Genomic DNA, 22,599 nt, shown 5'->3' with positions numbered 1-22,599 from the left:
TATTCTTCATTAGCTTATTAGAAATGAATGACGACAAGCCCCCGGGGCCTTTTCACTGGACGGCGTCCCGTCATATGGCCCCGTTTGAGGGTAAAAAAAACAACACTTTACATGCCTCATTGAGCATTCATTCTGCGACCAAAGCAATATATGCTGGTGCCTCATTTCTACGACCTCAGTGATACGGAATTCATGGTTGCCCAAGGGACGCAGAAAGCACGCCGTAAGGTGTAAAGGGGCTTTAATGGCGGTGAATTGCAGATCATTAGCTGAAAATGGGTGCCAACATGCCAAATCTTGATGATCAAAGTTTTATTTAACAGTGCGCTATGATATTTAGATAGTGGTGGTTTTTAACCTCTAAGGTGATGAAAAGTTATTAGAGCTATCTAGAATAAACGTATCCTAACTGTACACGGTTTTCGTTGTTTGAAATAAAAGGCAACCTGAGAAAATAAAACATAATTTTTCCTTTACAAAACTATAATGAGCAACCGCCGCTACCAGCATTTTGACTGATTGTATTACCACTCAATTTTTGGTGCGTCAGTAGAAATGACATGGTGTAACTGGATAATCATTCAGTTGTATCATTCTGCTCTCCGCATTTGTGAAGTCTAAAAGAGAGGGGATCTTTTACGGTTGCTTGTCTCCGTCAAGTCGAAGTGCTCTTTAAGGGTAAGTTATGTTTATTGGGAGTTAATAATAGGGAGACTTGGGCAGGGCAGATGAAATTACTAATTGCGTAGATATAGAATTAGCAAGTCTTACCTTGGCGTTCAAAGATATTTATATGACCACACAGGAAAACATACGCTTCAAATATTAGCAAATTGTAGATTTTACACATTTTAGAAAAGCGGAGAGACAGATCCCTTAGCCTTACACCCGATCCAATCCCACCTTTATAGACCTGCACAAGGACTGAAAATGAATTTAATCATTGTTATTATGTTCACATTACAAGATAAAAATGCCAATGATATTTTTCACATGGACTGCAATACAGAATTTTAAATATTGCATGCAGTAGAAATCATTCATAGTTAATACCAAACATCTGTACTGACTCCAGTATAAAAACCCCTTCATTTTTCATTCGAAAATAGTAGTTGTATTATGTCGGTAATATATGTAGGTTCATTATATAAAGATGAGCGTACGACTTTATTGCGTGACAGCAATAAAGCATTTGTAAAAAATGTCATAGAAGCAATGGATCTCACTGTTATTATTGTCATCACAATCACCTTTTGTTACCAAAGGGTAGTAATCCGATTAACTTTTTTTCATGTGGCATTGATACTAGTGATACTTATTACCTAGATATGGAGACTATAATTATTCTAATCGGACACTCGGAATCCAATCCGTATCGGTACATGAGAATTATGGACGCAATTTAAGTTCCAGAATGTACATGTGAGATGAACATGTGTAAAATAGTATTTTAATAATGGTGTATTATTGAAAATATTCACAGTAAATATTCACGATGGATAAAAGCACCTTCGACACAAACAGTACATAAGCAACTAACACACTGATGGTGCAGGAAAGGGAGAATAAACAAAAAATACTTAATTGCACAAAAACGTATTGAATGGGTTTTTACTACCATTATACTGCAGATAATTACAAATATTGCATCAAAGCTCTCCGAACAAAAGGCATCATTTTATAGCTAAAAACCACCAATCTTGCTAAACATACAAACCTAGCTGCCAAAAACCTTTAAACTAGTGAATATATTTTTGTACAAACACTTATATAAAATAATGCAAAATGAGGTAGCCTCTTATTTCTGAAGTCTGTCTTTCGTAATTCAAAAAGGCGGCTTTGTTTTTAAAACAACACATTTTGATTTCAGACAGCAAAAATGATCAGCTACTTTTGATAATTGTTCATTGCCCAGAATAGCATGCAGTTACAACACAATCTGAGGATCGGAGAGGCAATTAAGACGCTTTGCGTTTTTTTATTACCTCCGCCAAGTTTCTCTGTCTGTCTGTCTGTTTGTTTGTCATCAACATAAGTCAAAAAGTTATGGACCGATTTTGATGGAATTTTCAGGAGCTGTAACAGTGGGCCAAGGAAGAGTTGATTAGTTTTTGTTGGTGATCCGGATCAATAATCAATCAATAATCTATAATAATAAAAACATATTGCTGCCTTGGCGAAGGTCTGCGCTCTCGGGGTGCTTTTCTAGTTGTGTGTGACGACAGCAAAGGTGATCAACTACTTTTGATAATTGTTTATTGACCAGAATAACATGCAGTTACAGCACAATTTAAGGATCGGAGAGGCAATAAAGACGCTTTGGGGTTTTGTATTGTGTGTGTGTGACGACTTTTATGAAAATGGACATATGCAAACTCTTTTGGGAAATTTCTGTGCTCTTTAATGGAAATTTTATTGGGAGTTAACAATAGGGGAACATGGACAGGGCAGATAAAACTAAAAGTTATGTACATTTAGAATTAGCAAGCCATACTTTGGGGTTGGGGGTTAAATGACCCCATAAGCAATACATTGCATCCGGACCATAGCAATAGAATTCAGTAAGAGGCAGAACAAAGACTGGAAAAGGGAATTCACTCCCTGTTACTATGTCCACATGACAAAATGAAAAAGATAAGAATATTTTGTCACGTGGTTTGCAATGCAGTACTTTAAGAAATGCTAAGAGATCATTTATGCCAATACCGAACATCGGTAGTCACTCAGCCATAACGACTCCTACAGTTTTCAATCAGAAATGTTATTTGTATTGTGTGAATAAACTATTTATTAAAAAATAAACATTTGTCTCTATTGTATGATTGCATTTTCCAATAACAAAACAATTGATGTTTGTACATCATACATAGTATTTCGTCTGTAATTTCAGAATATGGTCGGATCCATAGTTGGCATCCTGGTGGCAACATGTCTAACAGCTGCTGTAATTAAAGAAACAGAGGCGATTTGCTGTAAATCGATTGCAGGAGGTTTCTGCAAAGATTGCACTTATGTAAGTTATCAGCTAATTTGCAATTTCATGTTACATATGAATACATCAGCCTTGGTTTACTGAGTAAATCTGTTGTTAATTATCAAATGGACATGGATATTTGCATTTTGAATATTTGCATATTATCTGTGCTTGAAAAAATGAGGCGGCAGCATGGGGAAATAGCATTTTTTTTGTTTTGTTAATTTGATGAAGTGTGCAGTAAATGACAACCTTTTATGGTGAATCACCACAGGGAGGATGGAACGCTGCCACCAAGATAGAGATCTTCCGTTTTCCGGCCCTAGATGCTTGTTGTCATCAGTGCTTTATATCCCGAGTGCTTTCACTACCCTTATTAATCCATGTATTTAGACTGATTGTGTGTTTAAATATTATTTGCAACCAACATCAACTTCATTTGTTCTAACACAAAAGTCAAAATATAAATTATCTGTTTTTTTTTCGGTAGCAAAACAGTACATTAAAACCATTCTCTTCAATACCCTGCCTCTACACGCACACATAATTATTTCAATATCTACCGTAGATCTAGCAATGTGTCATTTGAAAAAGGATTGAACGATTACTTAGTGCTGTTGTCATTCCAGGGTACTCCGTATTGCGGGTATCAGGGTTGCAATATATTTGGCTGTGCTTGTGGCGGGGGATGTAGGAGAGACTGTGGTTACAGATTAAGTGATTGGGGGTGAGTATTATGATAATTGGTCAATACTTTGGAAAAAAATGCCTATAGTTATTCAAATTTTATTAATGTGTTTCACTACACGTTGATATAGTCGAGCCAGAACGCTTACCCTGCAATGTTTTTTCCTGTAACTTTTTTGTGCAGAAATGCATTGCTCAAGCCGAGGGAAGCAAAATTAGCTTGGTTGCTACTTCCGAGACATTGAGCATTTTTCAATATGGCCGACAATTTATGAGGAAAATAGAAAACGACCAGAAGTAGCCGTGTATAATTTATTTAGAGCCTCTTTGAACGTTTATCCCATCAAAAAAGCAAACAGGACTAGTGAATACACTTAAGTGTGTAGAATTTTAACAAAAAAAAAAAAAATAAAATAAAAAAACAAAATTGCCGTCAAGACATATGGCAGAATGTTTAAAAAAAGCTGCAAAATTAGTTCGTTTTTTTACAAATTTAGTCTAAAACCATATTGTATTGTTCTCTCCCTAGTTTTTCTCCCTTTCATACGAGTCCGCCCCTCTGCACTTATGGTAAGTAACTGGCACGGTGTCTTAACTCGACCCTCGGGAAAAGCTGGACCACCATGGAGTGTGATTTGCGCCCTCTTGCAGTCTCAGCATCTTGGCAAGCTTTCGATCTAATTCAATAGCTAACGACTCACAATCGTCAATGGTTTTAGGCCTGTACCTCATGACATCTAGTCTCAGAAAAGTGTCCTTCACTTCGGCAGTTCCATTTGTCCAACCCAGGCTAACTAGACGCCTACCCTGTAATTGCCTGAGCCAATTCACTGAGTGTTTCTTCAGGGTTTCTTTTACACATTCTTGCCTGCACTCTGTAGAACTCTGTCTTGTTCTTGGGGCTGAACCTTCTCTCTAGGGCTCTTGATAATAATTCATAGTCGAACCGGTGCTTTAATGAAAGATCACCCAATACTTGAGCAGCATCACCTCGTCTCGGCTGGAGGCTCGGCTGTCTCGACTGGAGACCCTGCTGGCAGGTCGTCTCGGCTGGAGGCTCGGCTGTCTCAGCTGGAAAGAAAAAATCTCTCTATTGCAGTGATAGCACACCTCGGTTAGCCTCATCGGCGTTAAGGAAAAGCAGTGTGTCCGACAACATTACTTTATGATCAAACCAAACACCAATTGTGCATATCTCAGTCCTGACAATTATAGTCTTTCATTCTAAAAAAATTACATTGTGGATGATTATGAAGCACATTATCATCTTAGTATGTGTAAACCAAATCAACATTTTGATTTTTATAATCAGCACATGACCCTTAAGGAGGGACTGCATGAAATGCAAACTCATTGGTGTAGTGTTATTCCACCTAAGCTATTGTGTTTTTGCGTTTGAATTTTGAAGGGATTTATACGGCTCTCCATTGTTTGCCTTGCTAATTTTACAGGAAAGAACATTGCAGGTTCATTTGGCGACTCGACTATAGTACATGCAGACCAAACCTTTTTTTTAAGAATAATTGCAGGTAGAAATATATATATATATATATATATATATATATATATATATATATATATATATATATATATATATATATATATAACTCTTCGCCTTCTTTTCACTTAGATATCATTTGCTCAATATGCCTGTGTATGTGCTATGTTCGATATAAAAAAAATTGATGAAAATTTCAGACATATATATTTAAAGGGAGCCGTGCCGACCACGTGCACATGCACCAACATACGATCATTGACAGATGATGCAAGTGATGCTAATGATCCATTAAGTGTATCTAGTGGCACTGATAGAGACAGGTATTAGTATGCGGTACTGGGCGGGGGGGGGGGGGGGGGTTACAACTTGTTCCTTTAATATTCTGAATAAACATATACACATGTATAACTCTTAAACTGTTCACTGTGCATCGTGCGCTATTGTGTATTTTAATTTCAATGGGTTACGCTAAGGTGAAAATAGAATGTTGGAGAAATATTTTTCTTTATTTTTCCCTACAGTTCCTTTCTAGGAGATTTACTTTTTTACCCAAGGCGTTTTTTAAACATAGTATATATATGTAACCAACATGTTTGCACAATTAAACTTGGAAAATGTTCTAAAACTATTTTGCTTCAAAACAATTCTGTCTCACAGATGATCACATTTCCAGGAATGCTATGGTCGAAAAAGGAATTATGGAGGCAAATTCCATCGCCATGGCCGAGAACTAAGATGATCCGGGGAAACGTAGCCCTCTTTCAATAAAAGTCGAGTTTCAGTAGAGGCATATTTACTTTAGCTTTGATTGTATGGCATTATTCAGTTATTCAGTTTTTCATTTGGGCCCGGTTTCTTCAAGGCTGGATAGCGCTATCCTATGGATAAATATGGCCACTATCCTCTGGACAGAGCTATCCAGAGGATAGTGCGTTTCATCAACAGTGGATAGCGTTATCCAGGGGATCTTACAGAAATGCATTGTTTTGTAAATTCATTGTACGCACACCCTACACAAAAATGAATGACATTAAAGATGATACCAAGTTAATGAATACGCACCACATTTGAATACAGTAATTCAGTACTAAATCTAAACAAAGCACAAATTATAGGAATATCATAGATTCGTAGATAATCATAGGATTTTTTTTTCTTTTCAATGAAATACATTTCACAAAAGTTACTTGTGACTTTCGACAAATTACCAAATTTAAACATGAACATTATGATGTCAAGGAAATATAGCAGCAAGGGTAGACTAAAAATACAGATGAAATGATTTGGAAAGACATGCAGCAAAAAAGCATAAAGTTCAGTCTCCCTTCAGGCAGCGTGAAACGATTCACAATCGATCTTTTAGGTTACGCTGTATAATTTTAGAAAAGAAATTGATTACGCGGTATAAAATTGCAAAGGTAGGGCAGCTGACGCTAAATTTAAAGAAATCCGCATTTTGTGACCGAAGTGAGACTTCTTTACTTTTTTGCCCCAGGTGCATGACTTTTTCATTTAATTCATTTTTTTTTTTTTGTGATTCGTGAAGCACCTCGTTCGTGAAGCACCTCGTTCAAGACTAGGCCTGTATTAAAGCATTTCGGTTAGCTTCGGGTCACAGCAAATAATATACAAATATATGTTCACCAGAAGTACTGATTGCATTACAATTTTAGAAAAAAATTGTAGGTGAAAACCATTCAACGTAAATGAGATAGAGATTTGACATTGAGTATGGACTGTTCCAGCTTCAAATGTATACCTAGGTAAATTATCGTTTTTTTTTTTTTTCAAAAAAGTCAGATCTAACATGTTTAGAAGAGTTATATGTAGTCAGGTGTGTCGCTACCAATTATTTGGCTGCAATGTCTGTTGCACAGCTGCATTGTGCAATATGCATGTATTTGGATTGTGTTCGTTTGGGCTGGTCGAAGCTTGGCTATGGCGAAACATGGTACTGTCATAAAAGTGTTCATATGTCGGCAACTACTGCATAGAAGAATTAAATTTGTGAATTCCGTCGGTTGCATTTGCGTTGCGTAAAATGAGTTAAACAGCAATTTACAAAATAGTTCATCTGTGCCAGAATGGCGCCAAAAAAAAAAAAAAAGACATTGCCATGCGAATTATTGTGTCATAGGAAACGGTCCGCATGGTTTCATAGAGTTAAGGCAAGACTGGTGTCCCAATATCCAACGGTAAATGAGGAAAACGCTCCATTCAATTTAAATTCCAAACAGTTTTTTATTGCACAGATAAATAAACTTACATGTTCACCAACCGAACAAGAGATTAAGAAGAAGAGCTATATAACACCCAAAACCAATATAGAGGTGCTATACACAAGCTAAAGTCTCAAAAACTAAATTGGGATTTGTATCCATTTTTTAAACATATATGTGCATAGAACAAAAATCCACGACTCTCCATTTTACATCTACATGTGTTTTGTTACACGGTGAACATCACTCCGTAAGAAGCCAAATGACAGCGTATGTTCCAGTCACGTATATTTTGTTTTGGCCAGTAGATATAATAATATATAATATTTATTTTCTTGTGTTCGGTGATATGTTGTATTGATTCCAGTCATAGTAAGTTATAGCTGACATAACCTGTAAGGATGTATAAATAAATGTTTAAACTGTAATTCAGGGGGCTTTGCGTCATGGCTAAAACGTATGATCTTTAAAAAGTGTCCCAAAATAGATTATTTTTGTCCAGGCAATTCGTGAATCAGGTAACAGGTTTTTCCGTTGTCGACTGAAACACACATGTATAAAGTGCATTGATATTTCTGACATATTTTTGCACCATGAATATAAGATGTCATTTAATTATCCTTCTTTTGCTTTCAGCATACTGCATCATTATAATATTCAGTCACAAACATCTGAAATCGCGCTAAACAAGTCATCACTCTATACAGAAGATTATCAGGATTTCTGCACAACGTTATATTGAAAACAAATAAAACGTTAAGAAAGCCAGTGGTGATCGAACTTACAAAGTTAATAAAACGTTTAAGCAGCTGAAAGATTTCTATTTGTGATATCTGTGAAATATGTGGCCTTTTTAGGGTTTAGGATATTAATTCTTTTTTATTTACTATGATTTACAGGGCAGTGAAACTTCGATGCGAAAATCTTAATGTGAGGGACCCTTTAGTAAACAAACATAGTTTCCAATGTGTGGACTATTTTTTCAAAAACGTGCCTGTGACATCATTTGCACCTCTTTATTGGGTTTAGGTGATAAGAGTTGCAAACCAGTGGCTATGCCGGATGATTATAAATATTCTTTGGAATTATTCCAAAACTGAATATCATATAACGCGGTACAATCGAACTAATGTGAATATACTTCGACTGAAACTCGACTTCTATAGAAGAAGACCAACATTTCCCGAATCATCTTAGTTTCCGGCCATGGCGATGAAATCTGCGTCCATGCTTCGTTTTTCGACCAAAGCATCCCTGAAAATGTGATAATCTCTGAGGCAGAATTGTTTTGAAGGTATATAGTTTTATATATGCTATGCTTTGTATATGCTATGTTTAATAAAAGGTCTTGGATGGAAAAAAAGAAAATCTAGAACGGGATTCTAGGGGGAAATAAAAAGAAAATACACACAATGGACAATAGAAGTGTCACCGCTACTGAATCAATACTTTGGGGAGAAAAATGACTATGGAATGATATGCTCCTTAAAGATCTGCCTACTTTGATTATTGATTACTTGATTATTATTTGATTATTGTGATTCAGGAGGTGACGATTACCTGTATATTGTCCATTGTGTGTATGTTTCTCCAACATACTATTTCTACCTTAGCGTAACCCATTGAAATTAAAATACAAAATAGCGCACAATGCACAGAAAACACTTTAAGTAGTTATACATGTGTTTATGTTTATTCTGAATATTTTGAGAACAAGTTGTAACCCCCCCCCCCCATTCCCAAATACTAGTACCTTTCATTATCTTTGTCACTGAATACACTCATTGGATCATTAGCATCACTTGCATCATCTGTCACTGATCGTTCGTTGGTGCATGTGCATCCACTTGGCATATATTGTAAACGACTCACAGATCTGAGCCATTCAACAAAATTAGATATCAAACATAGTACATATACTTATACAGGCATATTGAGCAAATGGTATCTCAGCAAAAAAATCATAAATTGCAATTAAATATATATTTTTGATCTGCAATCATTATTTTAAAACGTTTGGTTCGCATTTTCTATAACTTTTTAGTTCAACACATTAATAAAATTCGAATAACTAGCATGTTTTTCATTACCATTGACCAACACTCAAAATACTCACCCGGAATTACTTAAACTGTAACCACAGTCTCTCCGACATCCCCCGCCACAAGCACAGCCAAAAATATTGCAACTCTGATACCCGCAATACGGGGTCGCCTGGAATGACAACAGCACTAAGCAAATCTGTTCACCGTAAGTTCCATTCCTTCAATCCTTTTTCAAATGCCATATTGCTAGATCTACAGTAGATATTATGATAATTCTGTGTACATTGAGCAGAATTGTTTTGTGAATACTGCTACTGATAAAAAAAGATTTAATTTATGGTTTGATTTTTGTGTTAGAACAACTGAAGTTGATGATGGTAGAAAATAATAATAATTAATAACTAAACAAGCCTAAATGCATATATTTAACAGGGAAGTGAAAGCACTCGGGATAGAAAGCACTGATGACAACAAAGATAGCATTCAGGGCTGGGAAAGGAAGAATTCTGTGATATTGGTGGCAGCGTTCTATCCTCCCTGTGGTGATTCACCATTAAAGTTTGCCATTTATTGCTATTTCACCATGCTGCCGTCTCATTTCCCAAGCAGTTAATATGTAAATATTCAAAAAAATCATGTCCATTTGATAATTAACAACAGAGTTGCTCAGTAAACCAATGGCTGATGTATTCATATGAAACAGGGAATTGCAAATTAGCTGATAACTTACAACAGTGCAATCTTTGCAGAAACGACCTACAACCGCTTTGCAGCAAACCGCCTCTGTTTCTTTAATTACAGCAGCTGTTAGACATGCTGCCACCAGGATGCCAACTATGGATCCGACCATATTCTGTAATTACAGCCAGAGTACTATGTATGATGTACATAATGACATAAAAGATCTCTTACACATTTCTTTAAATGGCGTATTGCAAACGACGTGACAAAATATTCTTATCCTTTTAATCTTGTCATGTGGACATAATAACAGTGAGTGAATCCCCTTTTACTGTCTTCTACCTCTTACTGAATTTTAAGTTTTGCTATGGTCCAGATTTGATGTTTTGCTTATGGCTTGCTAATTCTAAATGTACGTAAATTTTAGTTTTATTGTTCACTCCCAATAAACATAACTTACCCTTAAAGAGCACTTCGACTTGACGAATACAACCTCGCTTCTAGTCTTCACTACGACGGAGAGCAGAATGAGATAACTGAATGATGATAGTCCAATTATATGTTCTATTTATTGGCACAATTGGGTGGTGATAAAATCATCCTAAATGCTGGTATCCTTTGTAAAAACAAACTGTGACTTAATTTATCAGGTTGCTTTTTGACAAACCATGACAGACATGTACAGTTCGGAAAATTTAGAGCTCCAATTTCTGAAAGACGTTGATGTATTTTTGTATTTTTGTATTATATTGGTCTTAAAAAACAGTAATTTGTAGAGTTTTTTTAGCAGCGGGGACAATATGTTGTGTTCTCCTTTTTCTGCTCCAAATGTGTCTTAGTTGCTTTCTCAAAGGTGGCTATGCACTAATACTATTCTGAGAAATAAATAACTAATTATAAAACAAATTTGATAAATGATCAAAAATAATGATGTCACGTTCTTGTCTCTATTTTTCGCATTATAGAAGATGGTTTTTGCCTATAAAATGATGCCTTTTGTTCGGAAAGCATTGATGTATTATTTGCATAACCTGTAATGTAGTGTTCGCAAACCTATTCAAACCGTTTTTGTGCAGTAATGTATTTTTGTTTTATTCTCTCTTTTCTGCACTTTTACCTATAAAATGATGCCTTTTGTTCGAAAAACATTGAAGTATTATTTGCATTATCTGTAATATAGTGGTCGCAAAACCAATTCGAATCGTTTTTTGTGCAGTAAAGTATTTTTGTTTTATTCTCTCTTTTCTGCACTTTTACCTATAAAATGATGCCTTTTGTTCGGAAAACATTGAAGTATTATTTGCATTATCTGTAATATAGTGGTCGCAAAACCAATTCGAATCGTTTTTGTGCAATAAAGTATTTCATTCTCACTTTTTCTGCACCAAGCGTGTCTAAGTTGCCTTTTCAACCGTGAAAAAGCTATAATATTATTCTGAGCAATAAATAACCATCAAAATAATGATGTAACGTTCTTGTCCCTAGACAAAATTGGTGGTTTTTGTAAACCAAGTCTCTATTTTTCACATTATAGAAGATGGATTTTTCCTAAAAAATGATGTCTATTGTTTGCAAAGAATTGATGTATTTTTTGTATTATCTGTAATATAAAAGTCGCAAAAAACCCATTCAATACGTTTTTCCCCAAATAGGTATTTTGTTTTATTCTCTCTTTTCTGCACCAAGAGTGTCTTAGTTGTCTTTTCAAAGCAATTCACCAGGATTGAAAATTATATTTTGCGTCTTTCGTGTTCATTCTACAGGGGCTGACAAAAGTAAATGAACCACCTGTGTAAAGACTGCGCTATTTGGCGTGGAAGACCGATCGTAAAAAAAGTGATTCGCGGTTTATTGCTCGCGTAACCAGTGATGAATTTTCAACCATTATTAACAATATAAAGTGTGTCATTAAAGGTGAAACATACGTCTGGCTGTCAAATTCCTACCATAGTGAACGTACAGGAGCCGGCAGTGAAGGAAAAAAAGAAATTGCTACTCTGATGGAGGAGGGTATACCGTGTAGATTTCCCTTAATTATCTCAGTTCACTTAATTATCTCTGTTCAACCCAAAGCGCCTTAATTGCTTTTCCCATCTTGAAATTGTGCTGTAGGGGAGAGCGGGGGTATTTGGACCCCGGGGTAAGTCCCCACAAGTACTATATTCGAATGAAAACTGAAGGGTTTTTTAAACCGGAGTGAGTACGGATGCTTGGCATTATCATGAATAATTTCTTTTGCATGCGTTATTTAAAGTACCGTATTCCAGTCCATGTGAAAAATATCATTGACCTTTCCATCTTGTTATGTGGACATAGTAAAAAGAGTTGAATTCATTTCCAGTCGTTGCACATGCCTATAAGTATGCATTTTTTTTTCAGGTGGGATTGGATCGGGTGTAAGGCTAGGGGATCTGCCTCTCTGCTTTTCTAAAATTTTTAAAATCTACAATTTGCTAATATTTGAAGCGAATGTTTTCCTATGGGGTCATATAAATATCTTTAAACGCCAAGGTATGGCTTGCTTATTCTATATCTACACGATTAGTAATTTCACCTGCCCTGCCCGTGCCCCCCTATTGTTAACTCACAATAAACAGAACTTACCCTTAAAGAGCACTTCGACTATACGGCTTCAACCAACCGTAAAAGATCCTCTCTCTTCTAGTCTTCACCAGTGCGGAGAGCAGAATGATACAACTGAATGATTATCCAGTTACACCATGTCATTTCTACTGACGCACCAAAAATTGAGTGGTAATACAATCAGTCAAAATGCTGGTAGCCGCGGTTGCTCACTATGGTTTTGTAAAGGAAAAATTATGTTCTTATTTTCTCAGGTTGCTTTTTATTTCAAAAAACGAAAACCGTATACAGTTAGGATACGTTTCTCTAGATAGCTTTAATGACTTTTAATCACCTTAGAGGTTGAAAAGCACCATTAACTAGATATCATAGCGCACTGTTAAATAAAACTTCGATCATCAAGATTTGGCATGTTGGCACCCATTTTCAGCTAATGACCTGCAGCTCACCGCCATTAAAGCCCCTTTACACTAGGCGGCGTCCTTTCTGCGTCCCTTGTGCGACCATGAATTCCGCATCACTGTTGTTGTAGAAAGGAGGCACCCGCCTATATTGATTTGGTCGCAGAATGAATGCTCAATGATTGACCAGTTGTCGGCACGTAATTCTTTTTTACCCTCAAATGGGGCCATGTGACGGGATGCCGTCCAATGAAAAGGGGGCTTGTCGTCTTTGAATTTTTGAATAAGCTAATGAAAAATACATTTACGTTACAAGTTTCTGCCATACATCTACGCATTTTCTACCTTTTCCACTATATCATTTACTGATGTTTATGGAATCACATACTGGTGTTTGGGGATGTGAGGATTTTTGCTGGCTTCCATCAACACAAGATTTGTACCGCGATTTGCGAGGCTTTCGAGATATGGGATAGAGAGAAGACACCATGCTTTCGCCCGCTCGCCATAAGCGAAGCTTTCGAGATACGGGGTCCCGGTTATCATCTGAAATCACAGGCAAAATTCTGACTATATTCTGTGCACAATATAATATTTTATAAACATCACCAACGGAGAATTGTATATACTTCCCGAGAAAACAAGTTTCACTTCTAATACAATGTGAAGAATGATAAATAAAATTATGTCATGAACCATATTGTATTTTATTCAACTTCTAAAATGGTTTTCACTAAAAAAAGAATGAATCATTTAACGACAGTAAAGAATCAAGGTCACATTTTAGCACTCTGTACAGGTTGGAGGACGCACTAAAAGCATTTATGGGTGGAATCAAAACTTCTGTAACGTTTTTCCACATACAAAGATAGTATGATAACATTTTTGTTTGCAGGGTTATCCCTCAGCTGTACACTTCCGAGGGTATCCCACACTTTTTAAATAAGGTCCCGATCTAGGGAGTGAGCTGGCCATTGGGAGGTTTGTATCTGGGTCACATATAAAAACCCTATTGTTGCATTGGCTGCACGTGAAGAAACATTATCAGGCCGAAGAAAAAAATTGGTGGTCATAATCCCCAAATATATTGTACACTCTCTGCCCTAATTGCCCGATCCCCATTTAAAAAAATTAGGATCATAAGGTATTTATGTTCACATAGATTAAGGTCATGAATCTTATCTTCAAAGGGCAGATGGAATATTGTTAACAAAACCGCTACAAAAATGCGTAGGCTAAATGAATATAATCCACAAGAATAATAGGTTAACCTGGGGCGATAACATCACGAAGCTATTGAAAAAGGCACGTCAACGAATGTATTTCTTAAGGAAATTGAAAGCTTTTAATAGAAATGTGTTTATTTTAACGAACTTTTACAGGTGTGTTTTAGAGAGTATTTTAACTTATTCAGTAACTGTTTGGTATGGACGTGCAACTGTGGAGGAGAGGAACAAGTTGGAAAAGATCGTCGAAACTGCAGGGATTGTAATTGGAACAGATCTAACTCCCGTCCATACTATATATCCAGACAGGACTAAAAAGAAAACATTATCAATAATGACAGACAGTTCCCATCCAGCCCATACCCTTTTTAAATTTTTACCTAGCAATTCAGGCTTAGCGATTTTTAAATAGCTTTTATCCTTCGGCAGTAACTATTTTCAACTCTATCATGTAATTTTAATTTTCATTCTTTATATTTCAATGGCGCGTGCTACAGGGCAAAAGATTCCCGATTTTATACATTTGTATTTTATTGGCTTAATAAATTATTATTATTATTATTATTATTATTACAAGGGAAAAAATAAAAAAAACAGAAACGCGACTTGTGAATGCAACTTTTATTCTCTGCCCTTCGTGACTTCTTTGGAAAGTGCTTCATTGGGCTGGCCAGAGCTTGGCTTTGGCGAAGCATGGTACTGTTACAAAAAGTATCCATATATCGGTTACTACTGCATAGAAGAATTTGGATTTTAGCTTGCCTTCGGTCAGTTTTGTAGTGCGTAAAATGAGTCAAACAGCGTTTTATAAAATTGTTCATCTGTGCTAGAATGAGGCCAAAAAGACAGACATTGCCAGACAGCTTATTCTTTCACAGGGAACGGTGCGCACAGTTGCATAGAGTTACACCCAGACTGGTTAGCCTTTTTTCAAATTCTGAAAACGTCCCATTTAAGTTCCAAATAGTTTTTTTTATTGCACAGATAAATAAACTTACACCATGTGAACGAACCGGACATGAGATTAAGAATAAAAGCTAAATAACACCAAAAACCAATATAGAGGAGCTTTACACAAGCTGAAGTCTCAAAAGATAAATTTGAATGCTCTCGATTGTGTTCCTTTTTTAAGCATATATGTGTATAGAACGAAAATCCACGACTTTCCATTTTACGTCTACATTTGTATTGTAACACGGTGTATATCACTCTGTAAGAAAACAAATTGCAGCGTTTGTTCTGGCTAGTAGATATAATAATATCTAATATTATTATATCAAATGAAAAATTGAATATCATATAACGCGGTACAATCAAAGCTAACGTGAATATGCCTCCACTGAAGCTCGATTTCTAAAGAAAGAGGCCAAAATTTCCCGAATCATCTTAGTTTCCGGCCATGGCGATGGAATCTGCGTCCATGCTTCTTTTTTCGACCAAAGCATCCCTGAAAATGTGATCATCTCTGAGACAAAATTGTTTTGAAGGGAAATACTGTTGGAATATTTTTCAAGTTTAATTGTGCAAACATGTTTGATACATGTATGTATTATGTTTAGAAAAACGTCTTGGATTGAGAAAAGTAAATATTCTAGAACTGAGAAACATAAAAAGAAAATATATTTCTCCAACATACGATCTGTGCCTTATGGTTACACAATGAGATTAAAATACACAAAAAGCGCCCAATGCACAGTAAACAGTTTAAGAGATTTACATGTGTATATGTTTTTTAATATTAAGGGAACAAGTTCTACCCCCCTTCTACCCCCGTATACTAGTACCTGTCTCTCTCAGTGTCACTTGCTTCATCTGTCACTGATCGCTTGTTGGTGCATGTGCATGTAGACGGTCGGTTTCTCTCAAAAACCATAATGGTTGTCCTTTTGTAAAAGTTTTAGATATCAAAGATAGAACATTGCCATATACAAGTATATTGAGGTAATGATTTCTAAGCGAAAAAAAGGTGAAGGGTTTTTAGATATTTTTTTATTCTGCAGTAATTCTTCAAAAAGGGTGTGCTCTGCATGTACTAAGCATTTATAGTTCACGGCATTAATAAAATTATAATAACTAGGTATTGTGTTCATACCATCGACCAATTCTCATAAAACTCACCCGTAACCACCTAACCTGTAACCACAGTCTCTCCGACATCCCCCGCCACAAGCACAGCCAAAAATATTGCAACTCTGATACCCGCAATACGGGGTCCCCTGGAATGACAACAGCACTAAGTAAATCTGTTCACCGTTAGGTCCATTTCTTCAATCCTTTTTTAAATGTCATATTGCTAGATCTACGCTACATATTATGATAAATCTGTGTGCGTGTGGAGCCGGGACATGGAACAGAATGGCTTTAGAGTACTGCTACTGAAAAGAAAATATAATTTATGATGTGATATTTTGTGTTAGAGCAACTTAATGGTTGTAAATTATGTTTATTCACTAAATTAGTCTAAACGCGTGAATTTAACAGGGATGTGAAAGCACTCGAAATGTAAAGCACTGATGACCACAAAGATAGCATTGAGGGCTTGGAAACTATGGCAGCGTTCCATCCTCCCTGTGGTAGTCCACTATAAAAGGTTGCCATTTATTGCTATTTCACCATGCTGCCGTCTCATTTCCCAAGCACAGTTAATATGTAAATATTCAAAAATAATCATGTCCATTTGATCATAAACAACAGAGTTGCTCAGTAAACCAATGGCTGATGTATTCATATCAACACGGAATTGCAAATTAACTGATAACTTACAACAGTGCAATCTTTGCAGAAACCTCCTGTAACCGCTTTGCAGCAAACCGCCTCTGTTTCTTTAATTACAGCAGCTGTTAGACATGCTGCCACCAGGATGCCAACTATGGATCCGACCATATCCTGTAATTACAGCCGGAATACTAAATACAACGTATGATGTACAAATATCTGTTGTTTACGCATTGGAAAATGCAATCGTACAATAGAGGCAAATGTTTTTCTTCATTAAATAAATACATTATTCACACAATACAAATAACATTTCTGATTGAAAACTGCAGGAGTCGTTATGGCTGAGTGACTACCGATGTTTGGTATTGGCATAAATGATCTCTTTCACATTTCTTAAAGCACTATATTGCAAACAATTCTTATCATTTAATCTTGTTGTGTGAACATAGTAACATAGGGTGAATCCCCTTTTCCAGTTTTCGTTCTGCCTCTTAATGAATTCTACGCTTTGCTTTGGTCCAGATGTAATGCTTATGGGGTAATTTCATTCTCTAATTGGCTTGCCAATTCTAAATGTACATAAATTTTAGTTTTATCTGCCATGTTTGTGTTCCCTTATTGTTAACTCCCAAAAAAGAGAACTTACCCTAATGAGCACTTCACCTTAACGAATTCAACCAACCCTAAAAGATCCCCTTGCTTCTAGTCTTCACTTCGACGGAGAGCAGAATGAGGCAACTGAATGTTGATAGTGCAATTATATGTTCTATTTAGTGGCACAATTGAGTGGTGATACAATCATCCAAAGATGCTGGTATCCTTAGTAAAAACAAACTGTGACTTAATTTATCAGGTTGCATTTTAACAAACCATAACAGACACATGTACATTTCGGAAAATTTAGACCCGTCTGTTCTGAAAAGATTTGATGTATTTTTGTATTTTTGTATTACAGTGGTCGCAAAAAATCAGTAAATTATAAAGCTTTTTAACAGATGAGTTAATATGCTGTGTTCTCTTTTTTCTGCCCCAAGAGTGTCTTAGTTGCTCTTTCAACGGTGGATATGCACTATTACTATTCTGAGCGATAAATGACTATCAAAATTAATGATGTGACGTTCTTGTTCCTAGACAAGATCGGCGGTTTTGTAAACCAAGTGTCTATTTTTCACATTATACAAGATTGTTTTTGCCTATAAAATGATGCCTTTTGTTCGGAAAGCATTGATGTATTATTTGCATTATCTGTAATATAGTGGTTGTAAAACCAATTCAATGCGTTTTTGCGCAATTAAGTATTTTGGTTTTATTCTCTCTTTTTTGCACCAAGAGTGTCTTAGTTGTCTTTTGTGTACTGTGACTATTCCAAGCAATTCACCAACATTAAAGAAGTAATGCACCACCTGTGTAAAGACTGCACTATTTGGCTTGGAGGACCGATCGTAAAAAGTGATTCGCGGTTAATTGCTCGCGTAACCAGTGATGAATTTTCATCCATTACTAACGATATAAAGTTTGTCATTAAAGGTGTAATATACGTCTGGCTGTCACATTCCTACCATGGCAAACGTACAGGAGCCGGCAGTGAAGGAAGAAAAGAAATTGCTACTCTGATGGAGGAGGGTATACAGTGTACATTTCTCCCAGATAGCCCCTAGATATGGTGTGTCTGGCCAGATTATTTATAGAGTTTGCAAAAGGAAGGACACTGTTGATGCCCATATGTCCATTTTCAAAAGAAATGTGCTGTAACTGCATGTAATCCTGGGCAATAAACAATTATCAAAAATAGCTGATCATCTTTGCTGTCTGAAATCAAAATGTGTTGTTTTAAAAACAAAGCCGCCTTTTTGATTACGAAAGACAGACTTCAAAAATAAGATGCTGTGTCCGTGTCTTTCGTTCTGGGGAGTTTTGATGTCTTTTTTTGCATTATTTTCATTAAAGTGGTCGCAGAAAAAAATATATTCACCTAGTTTAAGGGTTTTTGGCAGCTAGGTTTGTATGTTTGGCAATATTGGTTGTTTTTAGCTATAAAATGATGCCTTTTGTTCGGAGAGCTTGAATATTTGTAACTATCTGCAGTATAGTGGTCGTAAAAACCCAATAAATAAGTTTTTGCGCATTTAAGTATTTTTTGTTTATTCTCCATTTCCTGCACCAACAGTGTGTTAGTTGCCTTTTTCTGTCGCGAATACGTACTATATGTTAGTGTCGAAGTTGCTTTTATGATTATCCATCGTGAATATTTACTGTGACCATTTTAAAAATACACCATTATTTAAAAAAAAAAACATTTTACATCTTACGTCTTACATAAAACTTATATTGCGTTCATTACTCTCATGTACCGATACAGAATGGATTCCGATGGTCAGATTATAATGACTATAGTCTCTAAACATAAGTAATACAATGGATCACAAGCATCACTAGTATCAATGCCACATTAGATAGTTATTCGGATTACTAGCCTGTGTGTTAAATGGTGATGATGATAATAACAGTGATGTTTGTTGCTTCGAGCACATTTTTACAATTGTTTTGAAATAAAAATGTCATTATGCAATAATGGAATATGATCACATGTATATAGTGAATCTACATTAGCAACATTGTACAACTAGCATTTTCGATCGAAAACGAGGGGTTAGTACTTTCCCTTAAAAAGCACTTCCACTTGACGAATACATCCAACCGTCAAAGATCCCCTCGCTTCCAGTCTTTACTATGACAGACAGCAGAATGATGCAACTGAATGATAATCCAATTATATCGTGTCGTTTCTACTGACGCACCAAAAATTGAGTGGTAATACAGTTAATCAAAATACTGGTAGCCGTGGTTGCTCATTATGTTTTTGTAAAGAAAAAACTATGTTTTTATTTATTTCAGGTTGCTTTTTATTTCAAGCAACGAAAACCGTGTACAGTTAGGATACATTTGTTCTAGATAGCTTTAATGACTTTTAATTATCTTAGAGGTTGGAAAGCACCATTTACTAAATGTCATAGCGCACAGTCAAATAAAACTTCGATCATCATGTTTGGCATTTTGGCAACCATTTTCAGATAATTATCTGCAGCTCACCGCCATTAAGGGGCCTTTACACTGTGTCCTTTGTGCGTCCATCACTGTGGTCGTAGATAGGAGGCACCAGCATTGATTTGGTCGCAAAATGAATGCTCAATGATCGGTCAGTTATCGGCACGTTAAGTGTAATCTTTTTACTCTCAAACAGGGGCAATATCACAGGACGCCGTCCAGTGAAAGGGGGGCTTTTACAAAATAACTGAACCCTCTGGCAAACTGAATCACATTTTCATTGAGCAATCAAATCATCTTTTAAGTACAAATAATAAATACAATAGATTCCGATGATCTTTTATTCCATATGCACTTTTAAATTTCCAATACTATAATGTTGTCTTTTATCCTCAGTAAAGTAATGCTAAAGTTCAAGTAGCAGTATTTTAACTCAGTTTCACTCAAAAATATAACATTTTATTATCATTATAATGTTTTTAACATTCTATGTACAACTTCAGCCCACTGGGTTGCAATCTTAATATATTATTATTATTATTATTCATCGTGTCAGCACACTTGCTTTAACAATTCTCGTTTGGCAAGTGATTTGCTGAAGAACCTTAGTGTTCTGAGGATGGGGCAACCAGCTTTGTGCCCCGATGTTAACTCTACTGAGCACCTGTGACATGAATTGGAGTGTTCAATGCAGAGTCGAGGAACACCAATCTCTTAATGAACTGGACCAACTCCGCCAAGCCCTTCAGAAGAACAATATCCCACAAAACAGAATTGTTGCCCTTGCCCTTGTTTAAAACAAGGCACGCTGCTATCAGTACATAATTGCAGCACGCGGTAAACACACACGGCACCTGACCTTTATGTTAACATCCTAGCTTATGCACACTATATATATTATTGTATTATGTATTATATATGTATACATGTATATTCGGCATTGTCACGAAAATAAATCAATTTAACTAACTAACTACATAACCCCTCGGGAACCCGAGCTGAATGCAGTCAGATTAACAGGTTACATAACGAGCTGGAGATGCGTAAAATATAAGAAAAGCTGGTGAATATGTTGGAAACAAGAAAAGGGACCCAAATTTGAAGGAAATCAGATTTTTGGCAACATAATTAAATAGAATCAAACGTTTTATTGAATTGCATTAAGTGAATATTTCTCATTTGCCTGCATAAAAATGGTGTAGGAGAAACGTATCTTAATGCTAATTGTGTGTGAATTTGGCGATATTTGGTGGTGTCTTTTCAATTTAATGGACATGCATTTCTTTACCTCTGTAGAAATCAGGGGCGGATCCAGAGATATTTTCTGACAGTCTTCCAAATTATCTTTGTTGATCCATCCTCCATTTTTGACCGTCTTCTGACAGAAAACATTAGATGCCCGACAATGTAAACTTAAAAATCTGACCGTCTTCCGGAAGACCTAGAAGACGGCCTAAATCCGCCTCTGGAAATCACAGTGAAACATGGCATTTGAAGGGTTACATGTTATAAATGTGAATTAATGATATTAAATATGGGTATCTTCGACGCTATTTCGTATGTTTGTACCATTTATCATGATGGATATTGCATCTGGAATAAAAGGCACCGTTTATTTCAATTTACACCTGTGAGTTGATCATTTGTAAATAAAAGCACATGGCATTGGAGGTGGGACAACCTTTTCCACCAGTGTGTGTGTGTGTGTGTGTGTGTGTTTATCTTTTGCATTACAAGTTAAGGGTCTATAGAAAAGAAAAAGAAAATTTCGTTGTGGAAAATTATGTTAAGTATAATTTAAAAGCTGCAGAAAGATCGATCATGGCCCAATTTAGATCAGGGGTTCTTCCATTATATGTAGAAACGGGCCGCTTTGTTAACAAAAAAATTAGATGACAGACTATGTATTCTTTGTAACACAAAAAAAGTAGAAGACGAGTATCATTTTTTATTTGATTGTCCAATTTATAAAAATTTAAGGAAAAAATGGTTTGAAAAAGTAAAAGTGGGTGATCTTATCTTTCATGACCTGGAAGAGGTTAAAGAGAGACCTCAGGTGCTTTTTACAGATTTTCATAGAAGCACAGCGAGGTTTCTCTTTAACTGCTTTCAGGTCAGAAAGAAGCTTCAATATAACTAATGTTTGGTAACCGGTGACTTTGTAAGCCCATAGGGCTGGGCCGTTACTTATATATTCACATTATTGTATTATATTTGTATATATTCGGCATTGTCACGGAAATAAATAAATTTAACTACATCATGGGGCCACAGAGGAAAAATGGGCCACACAGAATCTTCAAATATCCAGTGAAAAATCAATCTGTAGCCCTGGTTGAGCAAAGTGCGCATGGGGTGATATCAAAGAATGGACTTTCCCCGCGTTTACTGCCTAATTGCGGTCACCGTCCAATCATTTTCATTTGCGTGAATGGTTTGTGGTTGCGTGTGTATTGACAGGGACATGGGTCAGTGGTTTTCTGTGAGTAGTTGGCTGATTTCCTGCCCATCTTTCGCAC

The 22,599-nt window shown here is 36.1% G+C and overlaps 1 long non-coding RNA gene across 1 annotated transcript; it reads right to left on the bottom strand.

Annotated features, from left to right (window-relative positions):
• Positions 1-15,363: 15,363 nt before the first annotated feature.
• Positions 15,364-16,533, bottom strand: LOC106180911 (uncharacterized). Its single transcript, XR_001240158.2, has 3 exons — positions 16,436-16,533; positions 16,102-16,200; positions 15,364-15,764 (listed from the first exon to the last, which is right to left on the bottom strand). It is a non-coding gene; the product is annotated as an uncharacterized LOC106180911 (long non-coding RNA).
• Positions 16,534-22,599: the final 6,066 nt, after the last annotated feature.

The sequence above is a fragment of the Lingula anatina genome, chromosome 7 (genome assembly GCF_051362555.1).
Source record: "Lingula anatina isolate TDL-2025a chromosome 7, LinAna3.0, whole genome shotgun sequence".
Lineage (NCBI taxonomy): Eukaryota > Metazoa > Brachiopoda > Lingulata > Lingulida > Lingulidae > Lingula > Lingula anatina.
This window is presented reverse-complemented; position numbering and strand designations above follow the sequence as displayed.